The 16,484-nt window shown below is 42.6% G+C and overlaps 1 non-coding gene across 1 annotated transcript; it reads left to right on the top strand.

Annotated features, from left to right (window-relative positions):
• The first annotated feature begins 357 nt into the window (after positions 1–357).
• LOC130019879 (U6 spliceosomal RNA) lies at positions 358–464 on the top strand. Its single transcript, XR_008791933.1, has one exon. It is a non-coding gene; the product is annotated as a U6 spliceosomal RNA (small nuclear RNA).
• Positions 465–16,484: the final 16,020 nt, after the last annotated feature.

Below are 16,484 nucleotides of genomic sequence, written 5' to 3'. Positions count from 1 at the left end.
GGACATCCGGTTCCATCCCACACACCCAAATGCATCCAGGCAGCACTGCTCTCAGAGACCCTCAGCATCACCATCAAACTTGCATCTCTGGAGCACTATAACCGGGTGTGGGGGAGCAACAACACTGCGGTGTGGCACTCCCCAAGAGGATTATATGAACAGTACCAGCAAGGGTGCCTCCCACCCCCTGCAAGCCCCACCACTCATTATGCAAGCTTGCCCACTATGAAACCTCTGTCCATGACAACAGCCATAAAAGGGCAGGCAATAAAGTAAAATATACACTAGGCAACAAGGGGTAGTTGAGGAGAAGGGCGTTGGGGAAGAAAAGATGAGAGGTATAAAAAACAAACTAGAGTGCTCGCTTCGGCAGCACATATACTAAAATTGGAATGATACGGAGAAGATTAGCATGGCCCCTGTGCAAGGATGACATACAAATTCATGAAGCGTTCCATATTAAAAAAAAAAAAAAACTAGGGACTGGAGAGAGAGTACAAAGGCGAAAGCACTAGCCTTGCATGCAGCTGGCCTGAGTTCAATCCCTGGCACCACATGTGGTCTCCCAAGCATTGCCAGGAGAGACCCCTGAAGACAGAGGCAGGAAAAAGCCCAGAGAACTGCTGGGTAGGTCCCAAAAGTAAGAAATTTTAAAAAATTAAAAAGGTAGGGGCAAGGGAGGTAACTCAAGTGGTAGAGCATATGCCTAGATGTGCAAGGCCCTGAGTTTGATGGCCAGCACTACCTGGCCCCAAGCACAGAAGGGGTGGCCTTGTGTTTCGCATCCTCAGGCCTGAGCTACGCTGTGGGGACAGAGCACCGAAATCCTCGACCCCATGGCCTGCCCAAGCATAACCGGGAATGGCGCAGGCTCACCCAAACTCCACTGGAGGTGGCCTTTATTTACAAAATAAGAAATAATAAATAAAATTAATATATAATACACACAAAAAAATTCAATGAAGAATCTTTTCAATCTGTGATCAAAAGGAGACATCAGAACAGCAGGGAGATTAGAGGAGGAGGCCACACTACAGGTTTCAAATATGGAGGAAGAGACCAGAGGGAAACCTGCTTCTCGAAGTCACCCAGAGACAGGCCAGGAACCATGGCAGTCTGGGGCCTTCAGAAGCTGGACTTTTTCATATCTTGACATTGACCCAGGGGGAAGGATTTTGAACTCCATGCTGTGAGAAGTCTGCGTGGCTCCTGGGTTTGTGGTGATTAGCAACAATGAGAAAGGAACACAAGATGCGTAATGGTGGAGTTGTCCCTGGTGGCACAACAAACAAACAAACTCACCAAGAGTGCAGGGAGGCTGACATCCACTGAAAGCACCAGGCCTGGATTGGCATCTGGTCAAAGAGCCTCTGCAGTGCCCTTGAAGGCCTCTCTGTTGTAGGTGCAAGTCCCCTCCTGCTCAGCTGCATCTGGTTTAGGCACCTGCCAGCTCTGACCTATGGGAGGAGGACAGAGATATCAGGGGTCCCCCTAGCCAGGGATGGCGCTATGCCTAGGCCAGACGTGTAGACTCTGAGTGAGTAGGATTCTGGGATACCCTGTGGGCCTTGCAGAGAAACTAGCTCAGGGTCTAGCAGAGAGAACAGTGGTTGTAGCTCACCTGGACTGTGAAGAAAGTCAAAAAGAACCTCTGGATTATTACTAGGGGGTGGGGGAGGAGGTTATAGGGTCACACCCAGCAGTGCTCAGAAGCTATTCCTGCCTCTGTGCTCAGGGGACCATATGTGGTGCTGGGATTCAAATCAGGATCTCAGACACTGCAGCTGTATGCAAAGCATACATACATAGGCCTTCCTGGATTATCCTTTTTTATACTAAGTCTATTGGGGCTGTAGGCTGCTGCGGGGACTTTGGGGAGACCTGGGAGGCCTGAGAACTGAAAGTGCACAGACTCTGCTTCTGTGTAGAATGCTCAGCAGTGAAAGTATATGGGGGCCATAGGTGAGAGCCACAGGCAATGACTTTGAAGAGATGGGAATCTGGGGAAATCCATGATGGCAGGGCCTCAGACTCCTGGGCAGAGAGAATTTGGAAGTTGCCAGAAGGAAGCAATGATAGGCTGGGCCTTTTCACTGAAATGGCAGGGTTGGAGAGAAATACACAAAAGAGGTAACAAGGGAGAAAAGGACTTTGCCAAGCCAGCCAGGCAGTTCCCAGAAACTTGCATAGGTTCTTCCTGTTCTAGGCAAGAATATAAGGCAGCAGTTAGATTGTGCTAGGTAGGTGGTAGGGAACGCTCTATTGGTGAGGGGCAGTCACCCCTTCCCATCCCACCCCAGCCCACCCACAGTTGGATTTACCTGATGAGAGGAAGTTAGGCAAGCCCAGAGGGTGGCACTCTGCAGCCCAAGGGAGTGGAACACAAGAGTGGTCTTGGAGCAGTTTCTTTGAAAACATGAAAACTGCCTCCTTTGAAGGGCCATTATCAGACAGGCAACTAAGGTACATGGAAAGTATCACAAAAGACTGACTCTGCTAATAACAGTCCCATTTATACTGATAGGCAAGACATAGTCACTTTCAGGTGGGAAAGTTATAGTCAGAAGATTATGCTCATCAGCCTGAGATGATACTTAGACTAACAAATGGGGAAGAGATACAAGGGATGGTGCAGTGGTTAAAGCAGGGTGGCTGTAAGTTCATCCCCAGAGCCACTCATGGGTGCCTGGAGAGTTCCTGGCAGCTCTGTTGTTTATATTCCCATCACCACCGGTAGTTTCCAGCCATGCTACAGTGCATGGCTATTAGAGGTCGTGGATCCCAACTGGCTCCACAACTGAAAGGCATGCATGCAAGCACGACAATTTGATCATGTGGTCACTGTTAAGCATCACACACAAGCTTGTGAGCAACCCCTACTCATCACAACCACAACTTCAACAAAGGGAAGGGAAGGGAGGAAGAATAACCATACATGGAAGCTGGGTGAGGGGTGCAATTCTGATTAACTGGTACCGGGTGTACAAAGGAGCCAGTCCCATCACAGGGAACTCAGCGAGGCATGTAACAGTCCCAGGGACAGGCAAAAGATAGAAAATAGATATTTGTAAAGCAGCATAAGAACCGGAGACCAAATCTAGTAGCAAGTTTCAAAGTTGAGCCCAAGGCCTGAAAGAGTGTGTAGATCAGAAGGTCTGACCATATGTTAAGATATGGGATGCTGGGGAGCTGGTGCGATAGTACAGCCTGTAGGGTGTTTGCCTTGCACGCAGTCGACCTGGGTTCAATTTCCAGCATCCTATATGGTCCACTGAGCACCTCCAGGAGTAATTCCTGAGTACAAAACCAGGAGTAACCCCTGTGCATTGCCGGGTGTGACCCAAAAATGGAAAAAAAAAAGATATGGGATGCCTTCTAGGAATTCTGTTCAAATATTTCCTTCTTTGTAGGGAGTGACTTTCTCTTTGACTTGGATTTGAACTGGAAAATTATTTTGGATCAAGGGCATCTGAAAGACCCTGCTAGACACAGTCACACAGGTTATCTCTGCTAGACATTCGACAAACAAATGAAAACCCAGCAAACCTGCCAGCTCTGGACTGCATATCTCCCCACAGTTTCTCCCTCTTCTCCCACATTTCAAGGTCTCTACTCTTAAGTACCTCTAAGGGAAATATATAGTGACTTCAGGATGATTTATCTTTCCATTAGCTGATACTACTCCACTATCTTCTTCTAAAATATCCTGCAGATTTTTACCTCAATGTACATATTTGATTCTGCATAGGTTCTTTTTTTTTAATCCAGCCCTATAAGAGCAACTACTGAACTATTCTTCTCTGTGTTGGGCAAGAACTTTTTTATATTTTATATCTAGAGTGGGACTCTAATAATACATGAGTATTGGAGAAATGGCACCAAGAATAACAATTATTTATTCATTTATTTATTTGCTTTTTGGGTCACACCTGGCAATGCACAAGGGTTACTCCTGTCTCTGTACTCAGTAATTACTCCTGGCAGTGCTCAGGGGACCATATGGGATGCTGAGAATCGAACCCGTGTTGGCCGCTTGCAAGGCAAACGCCCTACCCTCTGTGCTATTGCTCCAGCCCCTAGAATAACAATTTTAAAAGACATTGAAGTTTTAGAAGAAAATGTAGGTAAGTTTCATTATGACCTTGATGCTGGGGAGGATTTCTTAAATAAGACACCAAATGCACAAACTACAAAGTAAAAGATTAGTAAAAAGCTATATTTTAGAAAATAACATCTCTGAAGAGAGATAAGAGGAATTATGATTGTTTCTCCAAAACTGGAGCTTTAAGAGATGATAAAATGACTCCAGTGGGATTTTGCTGCATAAGCCAAACATAGTAAATGCGCTGACTTAGTTATTGACTGTGTCAGAAAATTGCTTCACCTGGTTTCATTCATCACATAAACTTTCTGACTGGGGTCTGATAATGGCACTCTCCTGAAGGCACAGTGTATATATTTTTTTAATGAAGACAGTCATCAGAATTTTTTTTTGGTTTTACTCTTCTTCAAAAAGACAAACCAAAAAAAAAAAATGAGCTTCACATGAGGAGCAATGTCCTGATGGGAAGAAAGCCATTCAAATGGATTTCTGGAACCAGAGAAATAGGTCCAAGGCCAGGATGCATACTTTGTACATGGAATATCCAAATCCATCTCTGTCTCCACCTGGTCTTGCCCATCTATGTGTCCTTTCTCCTATAATGAGATTAATTTCTCTCCACAGAGCACTGAGATACTAATTATTCTGCCCTTTATGAAAAATAGTCTTGCCTGACCTCAGGACAAAAGCAAACCTTCTACGTTATACCCTAAATTTGTAAATTTTTTACTAGAAATTTGCATTAGAAGCCCTTGCAGAATCAGGACAGTAGCTGGGAGATACAGTTCTTGGACCCAGATCCCAGTGACACTGATTCAGTAAGTCAAACTGGGGACCTGGCACCTGTACTTTATTAAAAAAATCATATTCTCCATATGATTCTGGTGGGAAGCCCTGACTGAATACTATTCTCACAGACCTTTGGACTCGGGACTATAACCAAACACTCTGCCTTTCACCACTTTCTTTTGTCCCATTCTTATAACCAATCCTGCTCTGATGCAATTCATCTCACTAGGCTCCCCTAGGTCGTTGATCTATAAACACGTAAATCATGTTGAACAAATATGCGGAGCAAACTAAATTTATAGCTTGCAATATACCCTGTTAGTGCTAAATTTATAGAATGTAATAATAATGCAATGAGGAAATGAGAAATACCTCATTTGATGAGAAATGCTGAGAAAGAAGGATAGAGTGCTTGAAAGCATACCATGACTAAAGCCTAAAAGAGCAAACAATAATACAAATGCTCCTGTCCAGTAGAGGGAAGAGCTTAGACTCTAACCATCCTTGCTTTCTCTTTGGGTGGATTATTATTCTTCTAGCACAATCCTTGAACCATCTGTCTCCTTACCAACATTTTCTCATTGGTCACTGATCTCAGCAGGACTAGTACAAAGCCCTTCTCATTGGCTTTTCTCAGAGCCAAGGAGATAAATTTTTATTCTGTTGGGTTAATAAACCCTTGGTGTTTTAGGCTTCATCAGTGAATTGCCCCTTTTCCCCCTCCCAGAGAAGCTTACAGTGCTCTTACAAGCATCCCCAATTCCCTGAGTTTATCTTTGACCTTTCCTTTGTGCTTTACCTCTCATTATCACAGGTCCCCAAGTCAATTCTTGGTTACTTATAAACCAAAACTTTCTGCTAATTCTGGATTTTGTATTTGTAGTGAATTACCTGCTTTTCTATTTCTCTTAAAGTCTTTTTATATTTTACTATAGGGCAATGTTCTTTGCTTCAACACAGAAAAACCATTAAGGCTGTGCTCCTAATATTTGGGAGTTGATTCACTCTGAAATATATCTATTCCTGAGCATCTGTCATAATTACTTGACTCAGGCTTCAGTTGCTGTAGTTCCTAACATTCCAAAAGAGAGGTTCCACTGGGACTGGGATGGACCAAGGACGAGTGGCGAAGTTACCCTGGCATTGAAATGGGACAGTCTAGAAAGCATAAAAGCATGGTCTTGATGCAAGCTGTTATGACTTAAGAGACAGGACCCCCATGGGGAAGGACAAGCTGAACTGACTGTGAGGACTTAGTCTGGGATTTACAGTAAAAGCCTTGCTTGCTCTCAAAGTCCAGAGAATTAAGTTTAGGGATCTTTTTCTCTTACTGTGTTTAACCAAACGACTGCAAGTATTGGTAAGAAGTAGACTTAATTGTTTGATTAATTGTTTGACTTGATTGTTTGATATATATGACTAGAGGAAAGAGAAAAGCAATATACGTGTCCCTGGGAAACAGCATTTCCTTGAACTAATCTCCCCCAGAGAATTGCCTCTGCTGGAATGTTTTACCTCTGTAAACGATCAATCACACAGACATGCAGTCCTTGACCCCTTCAGATGTTCTATAAGTATACTAGCAGTTCCGCATTAAACAGACCATTTTCACCATCAGTCTCTTTGTCACTGTGCTGGAGAGCCCTGGAGGACGGGAGGCGGCTCTCAGGCACCAATCACACGTATTGCACAGCACCCACACACTTCGTGAACTCACATATTCTCCAGACTATTTTGCATTTGCTTTCACTAATTTTCTATAATTTTTGGCTGCCCTGCTTTGAAGGTTTTTCCTCTTCAACTACTTTACACAGGCTAGACTCCTTTTATTAGAGGTCAAGTTCCTTTCCTGCTTATGACTTTTCCAAGTTTGCAGAAGGATTTTTAGACAAACAGGAAAAATGGTCATTTCCTCCCATACTCTAATTTGGGGATTGGGGGTGGGGAAGGCTCCCAAGCAGGGTTTAGGGGCTTGGGGACTATTCCAAAGGGTAGTGGAATAACTAATTTTTGACACACATAGTTGAATAAGTGAGATCAAAATTATGTGAGGAGAGAGTCTGGGAAGTGCTTCTGAATTTCACTGGGATCACTGTTAATGGCTTGAAAGAGTCTAAGAACTATTTTAATTGCTCACAGGGATAATCTTGTTTTGCCTCTAAAATAAGCAATTAGGGCCAGAGTGATAGTACTGTGAGTGGAGCACTTGCTTTGAACATAGCTGACACAGGCTCAATCCCCAGTACCCCATATAGTTCCCCAAGCCAGCCAGGTATTATCCCTCATTACAGAGCCAGGACTAAGCCTGAGCACGGCTGGGTGTGGCTCAAAACCAAAAAATTTATTAACAGATAAGCAATTATATTCACAAGGCAAATGTTGACCTTGAACTTTTAATAGCACTTTTTTTAAAGTTCATTATGTTTCAAAAAAAAAAAGTCCTTGACCACTTACAAAGGCAAGATATGAACTGAGGTTTCTAAGAAACTTCTAGGAACTTTACAAAATATTAACACTAAAAACATCTTATCTTTTAATAAATATTTGAGTACAATAAAACCATGTGGGAGAGTTAGGTCATTGGAATTGATGATAAGTCAGACTTAAGGATATAGTTAAGCGTGCTATTAGTTACAGCCTATTGCCAAGGCATAAAGAAAATCTCTTCATACCTTTCTGGATTCTTCCAGACTGGCAAATAATCATATAAGCATCTGTCAAACTGTTAAGAGGGGGAAAAAATCCAGAAAGAATTTTAATAATAGCTTGCATCCCTCTTGTATGAGTGGGCAAGACCTAATAAGACTGAGTAACTCCCTGCATTGCTCAAGACAACATCTTAAACAACCTCAACTAAGACAAAGGACAATGCTGGGGAAAAGGTCAGTTATGGAAGGTTACCAAGGAAGGCCTGGTAAACAAATGTATGACTGTTATGCCAATGTAAGTTCTGCCTTCTCTGTGGAAAAGAGTTAAGGGGGTTAGAGCTCCCCAGAACAACGAGGGAGAACACTTTCACAAAGTTTTCCTTCTGCACATCTTTTTTTCTGAGGCACAATATCGTTAATATTGTTAATGATAATCTTTCATGTGTACAACAACACAGCTTTCCAACACCACTTCGTTCCACCATGTTCTGTGTCCCCTCACTCAACGCTCACTTCCCCCATCCCCTGCTCTCATGGTAAACTCAGTTCTACAGACCAGTTCTCAGTTTCAGTTACTTCTGGTCATTTGTTATTCCCTTATTGTGCTTTGTTATAACTGACAAAAGATAAAGATCATTCTGTATCTGTCCTTCTCCTCTGACTGACTTCACAGAGCATGATACTCTCCAGATCCATCCATGTAGCAGCAAATTGCATGATTCCTTCTTTTCTTATAGCAGAAAAGTATTCTTTCCATTATGTATCTATAACAGTTTCTTTATCCAGTCAACTGTCCTAGAGCACTTAGGCTGTTTCTAGACTTTGGCTATTTTTGCACATCTTTTACTAAAAGCAATCTCCAGCCTGCAGAGACTGTGTTCCTCTGGAATAAATCTTTTGCCAGAAAAAAAAATATATTGGGGCTTCAGATTTTTTTCTCCCCTGCAATATAAGAAGCCTAGATTGCAAGTAACACTGCCCTTAAAACTTGCTTTTATTCCCCCTTTTTTATTCTCCAAGTATAGTCATCTGCAAACACAGTGCCAGGTCTCTCTCTGAACAGGTATTCAGATAATGCTCTTATTCAGAAATCTTAAGTTTTCTTTCCTGTTCCAATTTTTTTCATTGGTTTAGGGAAAGCTTGCATGAAAGTTTGGATAAAATGAGATGCAAATAATTTTGCATATATCGAATAAAAACATAATCATAGTGAAAGGTTAAAATGATGTACATCAAACAAATGACACAAAGAAAAAGACAGGAACTACTTTTTTTGTGGAGGAAGAAAACTTTATCATATATTTCAAATTTTCATATGCAGTAAATAAATATAATTCAGAAATAATCAGAACATCACTTCATCACTTGACTTCCCGTTAATCATTGATTTGCTCGAACAGGCGCAAGTAACGTCTTCATTTGTCCCTGTTCCGTGCTAGTGTAGCCCAATGGCGTCTAGGAACTACTTTTTTTAATTCATACTCAAATAAAACAGGTTTTAAGCTAAAAGGGTAAAAAGACAAAGATGTACATTATCGATCAAGGGAACAATATATCTGTCAGAAAATATAACTGTCATAAATATTTATATTCACAATATAAGTATACAGATCCTAAATATACAAAAATATACAGCTCCTAAATATAAATATAGCGCTCCTAAATATACAAAGCACTAACAAACCTAAAAAATATATTTCTATGAACACAATTACAGTAGGGTATCACAAAAATGAGTATCTCAACAATGAATGGACTATCTCTTACATCAATGCATCAATGAATAGATAATCCATATAGGAAGTTAACAAGGAAATAATAGCCTGAAATGAAGTATTGGAACAGATGGACTTAGTAGACATTCCCCAAGAAATAAATTTTCATTCTCAAGAAATAAATATACGTTATTTTTCAAGTACCACAGACTATTTTCAAGGACAGAGCTTATGTTGAAACTCAAAGAATCTTCAACAAGCACATGAAGATTGAAATCATATCATGCATCTTTTCTCACCACAATGAGAGGAAACCAGAAAACCACCACCCAAAGAAAACAAGAAATAACTCAAATTTGGAAAGAGTACCAGAAATAATCCCATACATAGGGATCAGGGAAAAAACTCATGTTAGAGCACATGGCCTAGTATGTGCAAGGCCCGGAGTTGGATCCCTGACACTTCATGTCCTCCAGCACTTCCAGGTGTACTTCTAGCATCCTCCCAGCACCGAGTATCACCCAGAGTGACCCTGTATCCCCAGCAATACTAGGCATGACCCTTAAAAAAGACAAATTTTAGGCCAAAACACCTTCCCTCAAATAAAATGCATATAGAATGAGAGTCTGAAAATTAACATCTCTTGGAAAATTATCTTGTGAAAAATGTTAGGGTACTGTTAAGCGATAACTTCATCTTCTTGCCATCAGGGGCAAGAGAAAATCTATTCTGGTGTTTGGTGGGCAGCTGCTTAGGTTTAGATTTACTCATCTGACTCAAGCCTTTTTGAGAAAAAAGGGATTGAAGAGAGACAGCAGAAAAGCTAGATGGATTTGGTAGAGGAAGATGATAAATTTTCATGCGCTATGGGACCACTGAGGAAGGCAAAGGAAGTCATTTAGACAGAGGGAGTCATTTGACCAGAGGAAGACCCAAGAGGGCTGCTGGCCAGAAAAAGGCATCCTGAGATAAGTGGTGCTTCAGTGACTAAGAGGGTGATTATCCAGAATATTCTCTTACCCTTGCATGAAGGAACAGAGCAACGAAAGAACCCAAAGAGCCCTCCAAATAACACTCATGTACCCCCCAATAATATAGGTATCATTTAATCTTCTCATTATAGAGGAGATGAATCCTGAAGAGTCAAAGAAGACAAGAATTCTACCCTTTCCTTATCCTTCAGGTCCCACGACCAGGTCAAATTTGTGCCTGGGTAAGAAAAGAAAATGGAATGTCAAGTTTGAAATAACATTTTTATATGAATTGGAGTTCTAATAACCAAATTGAGAGGAAAAAAACATGACTAACAGATTCAAAATATTGTTAAAGTATAGGAAAGGGTCTTAGATGGAGAATGGAGATTTTTAAAAAATTAATTTGCATCTAATTTCCCACTGAGCTGGAATTCTTCAATAATCCAAGTGGGGGAATGATTCTCAGACTTTGTAAAACAAACAGTGGTTGCCAGAGGAAAGGTTAACACACAAATTTTTGTAGCATAATGTCACTCAAGCATTGGTGGTAGATATCATGAGACTCATACACAGATAGAAATATGATGATACACTAACAAAAATTTTATAGTAATGTAAACCACGGTTCATCATTAAATTTTTTAAATTTATAAACAAAAATAAATATACTTTGGTACATTTAAATATCTTTTAATTTTTTAATTTAAATACTTTTGGACTTAAGCAAATTACTTGTCAAATTTATTCTATGGCAGATCCAGAAAGGATCCTCCATGGATTTATGTGGGCTGGAGCGATAGCACAGCGGTAGGGCGTTTGCCTTGCATGCAGCCAATATGGCCGACCCGAGTTCGATTCCTCCGCCCCTCTTGGAGAGCCCGGCAAGCTACGGAGTGTATCTCGCCCGCACGGCAGAGCCTGGCAAGCTACCCGTGATGTATTCAATATGCCAAACACAGTAACAACAAAGTCTCCAATGGAGACGTTACTGGGCCCGCTCGAGCAAATCGATGAACAACGGGAGGACTATGACCATGTTATAGCTACTACCAGTGACTCAAACAACCTGATACCTCTGTTCCATCTAGAGACTTGAGTTCTGCTATTTCAATCAGTTTCTCTTGTTGATAGTTAAAAGAAGCCCAGACAAAGAAAGAGCATATGTCTCCAATAAAAGTGATTTTCTAAAGTTTCTAAACCTTGCTTAGAGAGAAGAGCAGCAGTGCTGACAGATGCAGCATAAACCCGGAAAAGCATTAGCAACGCCCGCCTTTGTCAACTACAAAACCAAGATGACTGCCCTCCGATATCTTGATGGATCTATCACACCTTCCAGAAGGGCAATGGAGAAGATTATCCATGATTTCTACTCAGATCTCTTCGATAGCCACGTCCACCTGCCCACATACCAAATTCTGCAGGATAAATATGTCATTCCCAATGTTCTCCCTTACGAAATCCGACATGCTATTTCATTGGTAAAGAAGCGAACAGCACCCGGCCCACACAAGGTCAGACTCCAACACCTGAAGAACTTGCCGTCAGTACTCATCAATACACTGGTTTGGCTCTTCACAAGCTACCTGTCTGAATGCAAGATTCCATCCTAGTGGAAAACCAGCAGGACTGTACTACTGTACAAGAAGGGAGACATCCACGACATTGGCAACTATCGCCCGACCTGCCTGTTGTCTATCATCTACAAGCTGTTCACTCGAGTCATCCTGAATAGGATTGGCAGAACACTAGATAAAAGACAACCATGCGAGCAAGCCGGGTTCCAAAAAGGATTTAGCACAATCGACCTTATCCACATAATAACCAAGTTCATTGAGCTTTCTTGGGAGTTCAAGATGCCGCTCTGTCTAACGTTTAAAGAAGGCCTTTGATTCTATTGAGACGAAAGCGGTCATCGAAGCCCTAGCCAAACAAGGCGTTCAAACTCAATACATCAGAATCCTCTGTGAGCCATATTATGGATTCACTACCAGGATCTCACCATTCTACAGAAAGGTGATTATTGACGTCAAGAGAGGGGTTCGGCAGGGTGATACCATTTCACCGAAACTCTTCAGTCCCACCCTCGAGAATGTCATGCGATAACTGGAATGGGAAGGAATGGGAGTGAAGATAGACGGTTGGCAACTACACCACCTCCGCTTCGCTGATGACATAGTTCTAATAACACCAAACATTAGCCAAGAGGCACAAATGCTGGCCGACTTCAACCGTAAGTGTGGAAAGGTTGGACTGCAGCTGAATCTCACCAAGGCAGTGTTCATGAGAAATGGTCTCGTTCCTGACGTTCCATTTGCTCTCAACAGAACGAACATCTCCGAATGCAACAGTTATATGTACCTAGGTCAAGAACTCAACATGACGAATGACCTGGCACCTGAGTTGCGCAGGAGGAAGAGAGCGGCTTGAAATGCCTTCAAGAGCATCGAAGAAATAGCTAAGAGGACGAAGAACCTCTGGCTCCGGGCACATCTTTTCGATTCCACTGTTCTTCCTGAATTAACATATGCCTCAGAGACCTGGGCCCTACAAAAACAGGATGAGAATGCTATTCGGGTCTCCCAAAGAGGAATCGAAAGAGCTATGCTTAGAGCATCACGCTTCACTCAAAAGAGAGAAAGAATCCAGAGTTCTGACCTCCATCGACGGTCAAGAATCAGGGATGCTGTCTCATTTGCCAAGGCATCAAAAATCAGATATGCTGGACACATAATGAGATTTGGAGATGACTGCTGGACTAGAGCCATTACCGACTGAATTCCACGGGACGTCAAAAGATCACGTGGCTGCCCACCTACGAGATGGTCAGACTTCTTTGTCAAGACCCTGAACAATCGGTTTGAGGCTCTTCATGTTCCTAGAACGAGCAGACTACACTAGCACGTGACAGGGATTAATGGAGACGGTACTGGTGCCCGCTTAAGCAAATCGATGAGTAACAGGATGTCAAGTGATAAAGTGATCAAGTGATCTAAACCTTGCTTAGTTGGAATTCCCAAGAGTTGGTAGGTTAAGAAATATTTATCAAGATCTCAATATTAGCCCAATTTTGTTCCAAGCACTAAGAATGCCTTAATGTGGCAGTTGGTACAGATAAGCCCCCTGTCCCCCTACGGAGAATGGAAGACCGGAGCTTCTGAAATATAGATGTGCTGGGAGAATATTCTGAAGTCTGTGCTTTAATTGTTGCGCTGAGGATGTAATCCTTACTTCCCTTTGTTTTGTTTCCTATGTCAACCACACCCAGTAATGTTTAAGATTCCTCCTGGCAGTGCTTGGGGAACCATGTGGTGCCTGGGATAGAACGTGGGGCTCCAGCATGCAAAGCATGTGCTCTGGTACCTTGGGCTGTCTTCCAGACCCATGATCGGCCCTTTTGAGCTTGCTATTTACTCATAAGTTCCACCCATGTTTCAACTAAAACCCACCAAAGCTCTTACGCCAATGTCAAAGATAAATCTGAGGAATTCACCACTTCCTCTTTTTGCTCTACAGTTGGTTTGTCTTAGTTTTACTACCCTAAAGATTCTTCAAGTCACAAATATGCCGCTCATTTATAATATTCTTTCTTTAAAGAGCATCTATAAAATAAACTTGTATGTGAAACATTTTAAAATGAATAAATTAACAGCAAAACCAAGAGTATTTTTTTTTCATATTTGTGATCCTTAAAATAAAGAGGTCAAGACAAACCCCTAAATCTCAAGAGGCTAAATTCTGAAACAAGTTGGATGGATGGTCCCTTTGTGCTCCCTTTGTCAGGATTCTTCACCTAATCTTCCACTCAACTTAAGAGTTCTCTTAAGTCACTGATTCAGCTTTCAGTTTCATAGCCTAAAGTGGGTGCCACTGTTTTTTTTTTTTGTTTTGTTTTTGTTTTTTTTTGCTTAAGTGCTGACACAGACTAAAATCTTGGTCTAAAAAACAAACAAAAAAGAAAAAACCCAAAAATAATTTGAATCTTAAATGAAGTCCACAAAAACAGGTGTTTTTTTTTTTCTTTGCCTTTTTAAAGAATTTCATTGTTAGTGGTGGTAGTTTTGTGAGCCATCCTGGCAGTGCTTAGGAGAAAATTGTGACTGTGCTTATCAGACAACGCACGTGCTTCAGTCCTTTGAGCTTATCTCCCTGACACATACAAGTATTTGGGGGCAGACAGTCTCCCAAGTGCTCAGGAGACTCCAGGAGCCCATCCCACTGTTCATGGGACCCTGTAGTGCCAGCGACAGAATCAGGATCACCTGCATCCAAGGCATGTGCCTTTAACCCCTGTACTATCTCTCCAGACCCCTAAGAGTATTTTAAAAGCAAACTGGGAGAGGGCCAAAAAGCTACTAAGCAATTTTACAAATACACATTCACATATACCTGTATATAAAAAGATGACTTTCAGAGTTTTATTTGGAAAGACCAGAAGTGAAATTAACTATTAAAAATAAAAAGCAAAAAATTGGGGAGAATATTTTTAAGAGGCTATAAATCTGGACCAACTGTGGGCTGGAGAGAGCTCGACAGGCAGGAGCACAGGCTTTGTTTGCAGGAAGCCAGAGGTTGGTCCTTTATACCCTGTGGTCCCCCAAGCACTGTCCGTCGTAACCCAAACAAACAAACCAAAGAAATGAGCTCTTGTATAAAAGTTATTACCATGATGCTTGTGTCAAATGGTTGCCATTGAATAAAAGTACACTTTAACTTACAGATAGTCAGCAGACAATTATGTTTTACTCATCTTTCAAAAGCCTTTTAAGGAAAATGTAACATATGTCAAGGAAAGCAGAGTTCTAAAAGATAAGGATACAAAAGTGGACAAAAACAGTCTTGGCTTTGCATATGTTTATAATCACACTATCCGTACTTGTAAATTCTATTTCAGAATATGGACTTTGTATTCCTGGCTGGATGAACGCAGAGTAGTGACTTTTAAGATCTCTCCCTCCACCTCCCTTCCCTTCATTGTGGTTTTTGCAATGACACCTTGCTGTGGTGCTTGCTTACTTAGTTGAGCTGCTTGTCACAGAGAGCTTATATACAGGTTGAAGTACCTGCAGCCTTGGTCACCATACCACCAAGGGCTACACTACTTCATTGGTGGTGCTCACACACACCTGACTATGGTGGAGTGGTAAACTGTGGTGTGGGAAGCAGAGTCCGGACTGTCGCATTAGGTCCACAGGTGCAAGATTCATGCTTGGTGCATGTGGTGAGACCACAGATCTAACTAACAGTCACTCTTGTGAGACAGGTGTTCTGAGCTTTGAGCTCTCCCTAGCCCCCACAATGGTTATTTTTGTTTTTAACCACACCCACAGTGGCTCTGGATGTCTCTGAAACTGGACCCTGGGGCTTCCATATACAAAGCAAATGCTCCAGCCCTTTGAGACAGCTAGGTCCAAGGAGCATCCCGACTAAATATGTGAGCACCACAGCTAAGCATATGAGACATTCCAGAGCCGTCTTCAGAGTAACAATAAAAAGATGGAAAGGGGAGAAATATGAATAAATGAGTGGAAAGTGGTTTCAACTCAGGGTATTTTCATATTTCAAAAAGCTTCAGAAGTTTCCACCAGTGCAGCTGAATTACACTAAAGGGAGGGAACATGGTAACAGTTCACCTACCACGGAAACAAGCAGCGATTGAACTTACTGGAAACGAAACACTCGAGTTTTACACTCAAATCTGTGGTCGGAAGGTCAAGGTCAAATGCCTTGGGAAAAGGAAGGCGGGATTCTAAAGTCAGACTCGTCAATCCTGGCTTATAAACTCTACAGAACTCTAAAAATCCACCAGGCTAGCAAGGAGAGGTACTGGGACTCGGCGAAAAGACGAAAATGTCCACACGACAGAATTTTAGATGAGAAACAGCACATCGGAAAGCCCCCCGCGGTGGCCGCCATCTTGCGGGCGCCGCGAGGCCGGAAGTCGCCCTCCCCCACCCCCTGCTCACCCCTCCCATCCCCAGAGGCGAGATCCGCGGACACTCCAGCCGGCGGGGCGTGGTCCTGGCACTGGATCTCGGCCTTTCAGTGGTTCGGGGCGGAGTCTGAGGGCGGGGCCAAAGGGCGTGCGCCTTAGAGCCTCGCTACGGGGGCGGGGCCTGAAGAAGGGGGCGGGGTCGTAGAGGCCCGGTCAAGCGCTGTTTGGCTGCTGAAGGCCGTGGGCGGGGCTTGAAAGCCGGAGCGCCCGGCTGCAGAACTCCGGGCTCCACGCAGGGGGCGGGGCCTGAAGGCGGGGCGGGAC

This window comes from Sorex fumeus, unplaced genomic scaffold (assembly GCF_029834395.1).
Source record: "Sorex fumeus unplaced genomic scaffold, SorFum_2.1 ptg000009l, whole genome shotgun sequence".
Classification (NCBI taxonomy): Eukaryota; Metazoa; Chordata; class Mammalia; order Eulipotyphla; family Soricidae; genus Sorex; species Sorex fumeus.
Note: the sequence above shows the minus strand (reverse complement) of the source record. Positions and strands in the feature narration are given on the sequence as shown.